Source organism: Dipodomys spectabilis, unplaced genomic scaffold (genome assembly GCF_019054845.1).
Source record: "Dipodomys spectabilis isolate Male_0828 unplaced genomic scaffold, ASM1905484v1 ptg000378l, whole genome shotgun sequence".
Taxonomy (NCBI): Eukaryota; Metazoa; Chordata; class Mammalia; order Rodentia; family Heteromyidae; genus Dipodomys; species Dipodomys spectabilis.
Window position 1 is genome coordinate 1,843,260 of NW_024871055.1, and position 9,354 is coordinate 1,852,613.

At 34.0% G+C, this 9,354-nt stretch overlaps 1 pseudogene; it reads right to left on the bottom strand.

Moving 5' to 3' along the window:
• Positions 1 to 380: 380 nt before the first annotated feature.
• Positions 381 to 480, bottom strand: LOC122096580 (annotated as a pseudogene).
• Between the last annotated feature and the right edge of the window lie 8,874 nt (positions 481 to 9,354).

Sequence of the window (9,354 nt, forward strand, 5' to 3'; positions counted from 1 at the left end):
ATTCTGTATTCTGTTTGTAAAATGTCCATAATCTATTTCATTCTCTCCTAGATATAATACTTTGAATACTACATTGTTATATATTATATAAATTCATTAATAAATGTGTCCTTACAGATTGCATTCCATATAAAAACAGTTTAAGATTCTTTTTTCTCCAAGGTCCTTATACTATTTTATTTCTTTGGGATAAAATTAAAATGTTATCTAATGTAAAAGTTTTGTAAAGGTTATGCTATGTAAAGACCTTTCTAAGGTGAAGATTTAATACACTGATATCAAACTAACTTTTAATTATATGAATCACATATGTTGTTACACTTGTATTTTTGTAATCAACTTTTTAATAACTGCTTTTCATTTCTAGCAACTGAAGAATGAAAAATATGGAATAATTAGCATATTTTCATACCATCCTTGTCCAAGTGGCATGTTAATCTCCATATTGTTGTAATTTATGTATACGTGCTGCCGAAGCATGTAGTATCCTGTATATTTAAGTAGTTAATGATGCAATCTCTATACAGGCATATATCCTTGGTTGTCTATTTGTAACAAGGAAACCTTATTGTTACTAACAATGCTACTGATCTTATTTCTCTGAAGTTCTGTGTATAGTGGAAAAAACATATTGTTCGGTAGATTGCTCACACTTGCATTTTTTTGCCAATGACTATTTTAAGTCTTTTTCATTTTAAATTTGATCATACTTTGAAGCCTTTATAGCTAGGCTCAAAGAGATGGCTTTTCAAGTACTTATTTATCAACTGAGTTAGCTTTGTGGAGCTAATGGATTCAAAGTAAGCCTTGCTGAAGAGCTACTTCTAAACTTTTGCAGCTTAAAATTTCCCAAATGAGGTCTTACTGGCACAAATGTCTACTGACCCTTTACCCTTCTTCCATGTAGTAACAGACCAAACAGAATATCTTACCCTGACAGCAAAGATTATCTTACTGGAACAAAACTATCTTAGTTACAAGGGATCATAGAGAAATAAACAGTTCTGGCTAGAAAGTATTTTATCAAAATGTAATTGTTTATTATACCTACCATTTCAAAAATAGCTAAAGCCAAGAAGGTGAAAAAAATTGTTCTTATGCATGATTACCTAATGTCCTGACCTGTCTACCATCCAACCAGGCAGGAACATAAACTACTGAATTTATATCACCAAATATTTCCATAGATCCAGAAGAAGTCCATATTTTTCTCCTTGATATTAGGCCTTAAATTGGTAATGTTTTAATCACAGTGTTTCGTCTTGCCTCTAGGCTGTAAATCTACAAATGGTAAAGCTTTAGGTCTAACTCTACCAAACTCTGAGGTAGAGATAATGGAATAATACTGTAAAACAGAGTTGCCTTTGATACCCTAACCACAACAGAACAATGAAAAACATTTCCTTATATTACATATAGTTATATATTTTGTATTTATATGTGCTAATTTTATGTTTCACACAATGAAACTTACTAGAATTAATCGATAATTTGACAAATAAATTGATATTTATTGCAATAAATAGATTGGAATATAAATAATTAGGTTTAGAATATATATTAGAATATAAGAAGTATCAATGCAATGTCTTCGGTATAAACTTGTGATACCTTCTAAGTGTTCTTAGTCTACTGAATTCACATGATAAAAAAAAATGTTGTTTTCCTATAATCTGCAAGGAATTTTACTCTGCTGCTCTGTATATTGTTTTAACTCCCTGGACCCAGAATGGATTTCTCCATATTTCTGATCATACCCAAATTTTGCTGATATGATATCCAAAAGGTATTATTATTCTACAGGACCCATGCGTCCTAGGATCCCAGGTCCCAGTTATCTGCATCATCAGATAACAAGGGCAAGTCTTCTCACCTAGGCCCATGCAACATGCCAACAGAAAGTAATTGAAGACTCATCTTAACTTCTCATTTCTTATAATAATTTAGGGCCCCAATTACACAGGGTTTAGCAGTAAGCAATTGTGAAATGCAAGGCAACTTAAAATGAAAGATGAGATCACAAAATCTGAGAGAAACTACTGTAATTCACACTTTCAATTTACAGATGACCAGCCCATACGAGTGAACAAGATCACAAATGTCACAAGAATATCTTTAATACCCCTCTCCTAATGATTAATGAAAGATTTTAGTCCAGTATAAGTAGGCCAAAAAATAGTTCCTGGAAGGATAAGATCCATAATTTGTCTACCAAGGCTCGGAAAACTTGAATTAGAAGTCAAATAGAATTCAGAAAAACATTAATTGAGAAGATCCTTAGTGCTTCAAAACACTGGTACTTCAGTAAAACTTGGTTATGTAGTATAAAAAGGTTGTCATTCTCAAATCAATGGTAAACTATATTTAATCTTCTGAAAATATATTCCTTTTAAAATAATGTTTTTAGGGCGTCCGGGCGTGGGGCCTGATCTCTTGGCCTAGGCGCTGTCCCTCAGCTCTTCAGCTTAAGGCTAGCACTCTACCACTTGAGCCACAGCACAACTTCCAGATTTTTTTTCTTTTTGGTTTTTTTTCTTTTTGGTTTTTTCTTTTTGATTTTAAAAGATCAAGAATATTTGCCTTATCATGTTGTTTGATGTTTTCCTTAAGAAATATGACTTCAAGTCTTGAATATGGGTACTCATCAGAGATGTGACAAACATAAAATCTGTCTTCTATTTCTATCATATTCCTCCACAGTAATAAATTTTAGTTTTCTTCTTTTCCCAAAAGTTATAGGTAGTAGAAAATATTATCCCATGTAAAATAAAATAATCACAAACCTTTGTACAAAGCCATTTATAAAAACTGCTAGTTAGCAAAACATTCTAAGCCATTTTTAAACTTTCTTGTTGACTAAAGATTAATCTTCCAAATGGATAAGAATAAAATCATGTCTAGGTCCTTCATGTCTCCAGTCTTTCAAATTGTTAATGCAGATAAATTAATTATGGAAATATAAGCTGATATCAGTTCAAGTATATGCAGGTTTGAAATGCCATGGAATGTATATAAACCTGTCAAAGTATGAACAGACAGTTTAACAGAATGACTATCAAGAAGTTGAAACCAGAGAAGAATATTAGTAAAAACATAGAATGAATGAAAAATTAAAAAGTGGCAAGTACAACTAGAATACTCAATGTACACATGTGATAAAGGAAGTGGTAAATCTGAAATAAATCTTGGAGAAGGGGTTGGTTGAGAATGATAGGAGTGACTCTGATCCAGGAGCACTGGACAATTACATGGACATATTTAATTGTAACACACTACCACAACCTTTTGAAATTCAGTTAAAAACACAACAAAAACCAAACACACAAATGTCACAACCAAACAGCAATCTCTAGAAAGTATGAATATGACCTCTCAAAATTTTAAATATTTAATCAAAGGCAGTATGGGAAAAGCAAACCAACTGTTCAAAGAGGGCAGTTTGGGGTAGGGGAGAATTTTGAACAGATTTAAATAGATTGTCTAAGGTTATACATCACCTACATCTGCAGCAAATATTTTCTAATGGGAGATCTCTTTGTCTGAACTGGATATTCCAGTCCTGAAATACACTTGATAGCTGGTGAATATAGAATGGAAGAAACAAGATCAAAACCCATTACTCCATTGGAGAGAAAACAGTCCTCTATGTTTTCTCTCATCTCTCTTTACTAATATTTTTCGTACTTTTCAGTCAAGTGATTTTGAATTATGTCTTTCCTTCTTTGTTCTGGCAAAGTAATCGGTCAATGTAATTCACTAAAGATTATTTGCCATTTTTTCTATTATGCTGTTTACTTGTCCAAGCGAGTCCATTAAACTTCCCTCTTGCATTTGGTTGCCACGAAAACCCAACATCTATGATAATGAGAACAACTCTCATGTAAAACATTGTCTCCAAAAAACCAATCCAAGAAGCTGTGATCACAAATATTTAGCTGTACTTTTTTGTTCTTTTACCTTGAAAGTCTTCTTGTGTCTAAAGTGCCCGCAAAAATAAGTACTCCACCACTTTTTGGTTCAATTACTTCTAACCTTAAAGATAGTTTGCTAACAAGATGTTTAGAGGAAACCGAAGAATACTCCACTTTTATATTCTCACTTAAGACTCTCTTAGATACCATATCAGGAACAGTGAAGTTATTCTTTGCAAAATTACTTCAATAGATTATTTTTCTCTTGGTCTTGCATTTGCTTAACAAGATGTATGGAGGGGCTGGGAAGTTAGCTCAGTGGTAGAGTACTTGCCTTGCATGCTCTAGGCCCTGGGTTCTATTCCTCAGCACCACATAAGAAAAAAAGCCGGAAGTGGTGCTGTGGCTCAAGTGGTAGAGTGCTAGCCTTGAGCTGAAGAGCTGAGGGGCAGCGCCCAGGCCCAGAGTTCAGGCCCACGACCAGACCCCCCAAAAAAACAAAAAACAACAAAACAAGGTGTATGGAGAAGAATAGAGTTAAATCACCCATACCATGGATGACAGTGTCTGTTACAAAGGACAATACTTCTATGTCCTATTTCTATGTCCTCCTCTTAGCTCTTACCTGATTTCCAATTAATCACAGCTTCTTAGCTTAAAGTCTAGTGAAGTGGAAGGATTATAAGGCCTCCCCCACTGCTACGTCTTCATGGTTTCTCTTTTAAAACTGTTTTATTTGGATGTGGAATTTATTTTTATGTCTTCATTCGATCTAGTGTGCATTGAAGTGAGCCAAATAGGCTCTGTAAAACCACTTTAGGTAGCAAAAATATTAAGACAATCTATTTAAAAAAGTTTTGGCCTCCCTCCACTGCTGAAGCCAATACGCTTAGCTAGGGCTTCTAAGAACACTGTTTTCTTACTTTTTCCATTTGCTCTTCTTTTCTGATCCCAAAACTTTTTGGCTTATGTAATAAGAGAAGTCTTCACTGTCTCATATTAATAATGATATTATATTTTTGAGCCACTTAGAAATGTGAAATCATTGGTTTGAAGTATCCAGATTTTTTTCTGTTTCAGTGTTTTATGTGCAAAGACATTGTAGAAAGTATTATAAACAGAAATGTGTAAACCCAATACCTTCTTTCATTGTGGAGGGCACTTTCTCCCTAAATAGTTTGACCCCAATTATCTTTTTCAGAGAATTACTGTTTGGTAAGTACAGGTCAAATCACAATTTTGATGTCTTTTTTTAAAGTACTTTGAATTTAAATTCCACTACAACCTTGTTTCACACAGTAAGAGTATATTTCTTGGGTAAGGACAATTCTCAAGGTTACCTACAGGATTTACAGCAAGGTTTGTGAGGTTTGTTTGTTTAGTGTGAAAAAGAGCCATCTTCACCCACATTGCTTCCTCTGGGCTAAGTCTCCATGGATTTCTTTGCATGAAAGCCTATTCTCCCAGGCAATTTAAAAAAAATTTTAATAGGCTAACTTGTTAAAAAGTTTGAACAATTAAAATTTACCTGTCATAACTTTAAAACTCTTTTGAAATTCCTTTAACAGAATCCTAATTCCACCTTTACCATCAAAAACAGTTAATATGTTGTTTTCATGATATCGTGTCCATGCAACTATTATTTTCCAGGGCCTTTGTTATGCTATATATATGAGCATATATACTGATGCTAAGCAAAATGAAATCCAAGATATGGAAACAGAGATTTTTATTTGCGGTTGTTGTTTTTAATGTACTATGTGATTTCTATTTTCTTTTGGCATTTTTCCCTATGGTTTATTCCCTGCTGTATTTGATTTTGATACCCTGTGTATTGGTATACATTTACCTTAATTAGGGAAGGGAATAGGAACAACAAAATGGCGAGAAACAGGACAAAGGGCAAACCAATGCAATAGAAATGCTCACAAGACAATATGATGGAAATGTACGTTACAACTTGTGAGGGGTATTGTGGTGAAGGAAAACTGTGAGAAAAATGAGAAAGGGGATAACAAGTTTGAAAGATTATGTATTCACTACCTTACAATTTTTGTAACTCCACTGTACATAACTTTGACAAGAAAATTAAATTAAATAAATAAGCTACATGAAATAAAATTTCACTGTATTGGTATAGTAGATATTATTATTTTAGTAACTTTTAAAAATCAATACTATTTGGCATTAAATATGAATTAATTACCCTTTTTTATCAGAGGGCCATCAACTTGAATGTTATCTAACTAGACAATATTTTCACAATATACTTGCCAATATTTTGAAAAAAGAATAAATTTAAACTTTCTCATACTAAAACAGAAAACAGTTTCATTCTATGGAAACCCATAACTTTTAAAAGTAAATAAGTTGTTAAGAGGACAGAATATATGTGTTCTTCAAAATTCCTATGACTAATAACTACTCATTTTCAAATTCTGAGCATTCCTACTGAGAGCTTCAAAACAGTACCTGTTTGCATGTTATGTAATTCTGCAATAGATTCATATTCCAATGGGTTGCTACAGATTGAGAAGTAAACAGAAAAATAGCCACATTCTGGTAAAGGATAAAACTATGAAGCATCTGTAATAATTCATTCTTCAAGAGTAAGCAATTGTTTATCAGAGTAAGCTATTATTTCTATGACCATTAATCCGAAGATTCATGCCATAAAGTCATCCTAGCCCAACAGTTTCCAAGGTGTAGAGTGCACCTCAAATTTCCCTTAACTTACATCACGAATAGCTTATCTCTATTGTGAAAAAATACTACACTTCTGCTAATGTGATGCCTTCCATGTTCTTGAAAGAATACCACAATAAACTGGGTTGCATCATTTTCCCCCACTGGTATTCTTGAGATGAGAACATTTGCAAATATTATTCATATTTATACTTTTTTAACTATCATAGATATTCAGGATGCTAAGAGCGCAATGTTACAGTTCAAAGCACACCCAGGCAGGAAGGTTCCTTAGATGTTTATCTCCAATAAACTTCTCAGCAAAAGCCAGACAGAAGTGGCACTGAGATTGAAGTGGTAGGGCACGAGCCTTGAGCATAAACAGGCTCAGAGACAGTGTTCAGGCCCAGAGTTCAAGCACTAGGACAAACCAATAAAACAAAAACAAAAATGAAAACAAACCCCAAACCTAGCATTTTTGTCATTGTATACAGAGGCACATAATTAAGGAAATTGCTTCCTGTGTTACATAGGTGGAAGAAAGAAGATGTCACACAATTATTCTCCTCATACTATGTTATACCAAAGCCTCAAAAATTGCTTTTTCTAAATTTATAAATTAATATCATCCATTTCTTGGCAACTCTGTCTACATTATTCACATTATCATTTTATACATGAATTGTTGGAATTATCTATTAACTAATTTCTAATTATATCTCTCTTGAAAGAATATTCTAGGCAAGTAGACTGCAAGAATCATTTGTGAATTTGTCAATTAAACCCTCTACTTAAAAATAATTTTGGCGCTGGGAAGGTGGCTCAGTGGTAGACTGCTTGCCTTACATGCATGAGGCCCTGGGTTCGATTCCTCGGCACCACATAAGAAAAAAACCCGCAAGTGGTGCTGTGGCTCAAGTGGTAGAGCACTAGCCTTGAGCTGAAGAGCTGAGGGACAGTGTGCAGCCCCAGAGTTCAGGCCACACGAATGACAAAAAAAGAAAAGAATTTTGTAGTATCCAATAGAATATGAAATTACAAACAAAACCAAAATATTTATTTTAAATCTCAATTCTAATTTAGCAACATTTACAAAGTCCTACATTAGACAAACTTTGCTATTTCTCCGGCTTAAGCTTTTATAATCCTTCATAATTTCTTTGGAATCCAACAGAATGATGATTACTTACTTTGTCAAATTTTGGAAGGTATTCATGAGTCATTTTGCATCTAAGAGTATTCTGTAATGGAGAGAGAATTTAAAACACAAGTGAGGATTATATATGAGTTGCATTTCAATAGGTAACCTGACTTCTCAAAAAATGACAAAATTATCCCAACCTTCCAACAGTGTATTCCTTTCTTGTTGGGTTTGTTTTATTTAGACAAAATTATACTAACTAGTCCAGGGAAGGTATCACTATGTAATTCCACTCTCTAATCTTCTGTTTTAGTCTGAGTGCTAGAATTCTAGGCTTATATTACATTGCCCTGCCATAGTTTTTTGTTTTATTTAATCTAGATACAGATTAGAAATTCTGAATTTCTCCAGTGATATTACCCACTACACTGCTCAGACTGTTCCTGTACTATTTTCAAACATTTTCTAACATTTGACACAGGATATGAACATTTTCAGATGCACCTGCGGGGTCTCTGATTCATTCCTCAATGTGTCCGATACCTTTAATAATGATTACTTGACTCTCTTACTATCTCTGGTCCCTACCTATGTAATATTCTCAAACATTTTTGAAAAAAGTAACTTGAGGACTTTCTAATATTAAAAATTATCACATGATTTTAGTCTTACTCAGGACATATTTTCTATTGTTTTCAAGCTTTTCTACATATTATGAGTCATTTCATTTGTGTTTTGTGTGTGCACATATAAGTGCCTCAGTGTGTATGTGTATGTTTGTATGTATGTATGCAAAAGCCTCAATCTCTTATTCATCAATCTTGCTCATGACTGGTATTCCATCACCTGAGCCATTCTTCCAATCCAGCTTTTGGCTCCTCAATTATAGGTACTGTTGCAAAGTCTGCTCTACCCTAGCTGGATGCAAACTGAACTATGCAGACTCCTTTATATTCTTAGGTTTTATTTCTCCAGGAGTATCAACTTTTAAGCTATGAACATTTTTGTGAGTGTAAGTCTATGCTGTAGCCCAGGTTTGTAACTCAAGAATTCATATAAAGATAGATGAATATACCCATTACATACCCTGAGTGTATACTGTTAGAAATGTGATCATAAGCTGAGTGGTGGTGAGATCTAAGGATGGGGGTTCAAAGCCAGCCCGGGTAGGAAAGTTCCGGAGACACTTTTCTTCAATTAACTACAAGAAAACTGGAAGTGGCACTGTGGATCAAGTAGAGCATTAGCCGTGAGCTGAATAGCAGAGGAACAGTGCCCAGGCCCAGAGTTCAAGTGCCAAGACCACCACCAACAACAATAAATATATAAGGAAAGAAAAAGAAATATCATCTTAGCCAGCAGTTCAGTGCTAGTATAAACCCTATTCTCTCAAGATGGATTTTTTTCCAGTGAAGTCCATGCTCTTATATCTGACTTGCATTGGAACCAGAATTATACTTCCATTCTACTTTCTACATAGTTGTGTGATTAGCAAGCGTGATTTAGAAAGAGAGTGGCCTCATACTTCGTGTTCCACTTAGGAGTAATGCTTTCTCTATATCACTCCCATAAATCTACATACGGGACTTGGCTTTATTGTTTCAATGTTGTCTTATT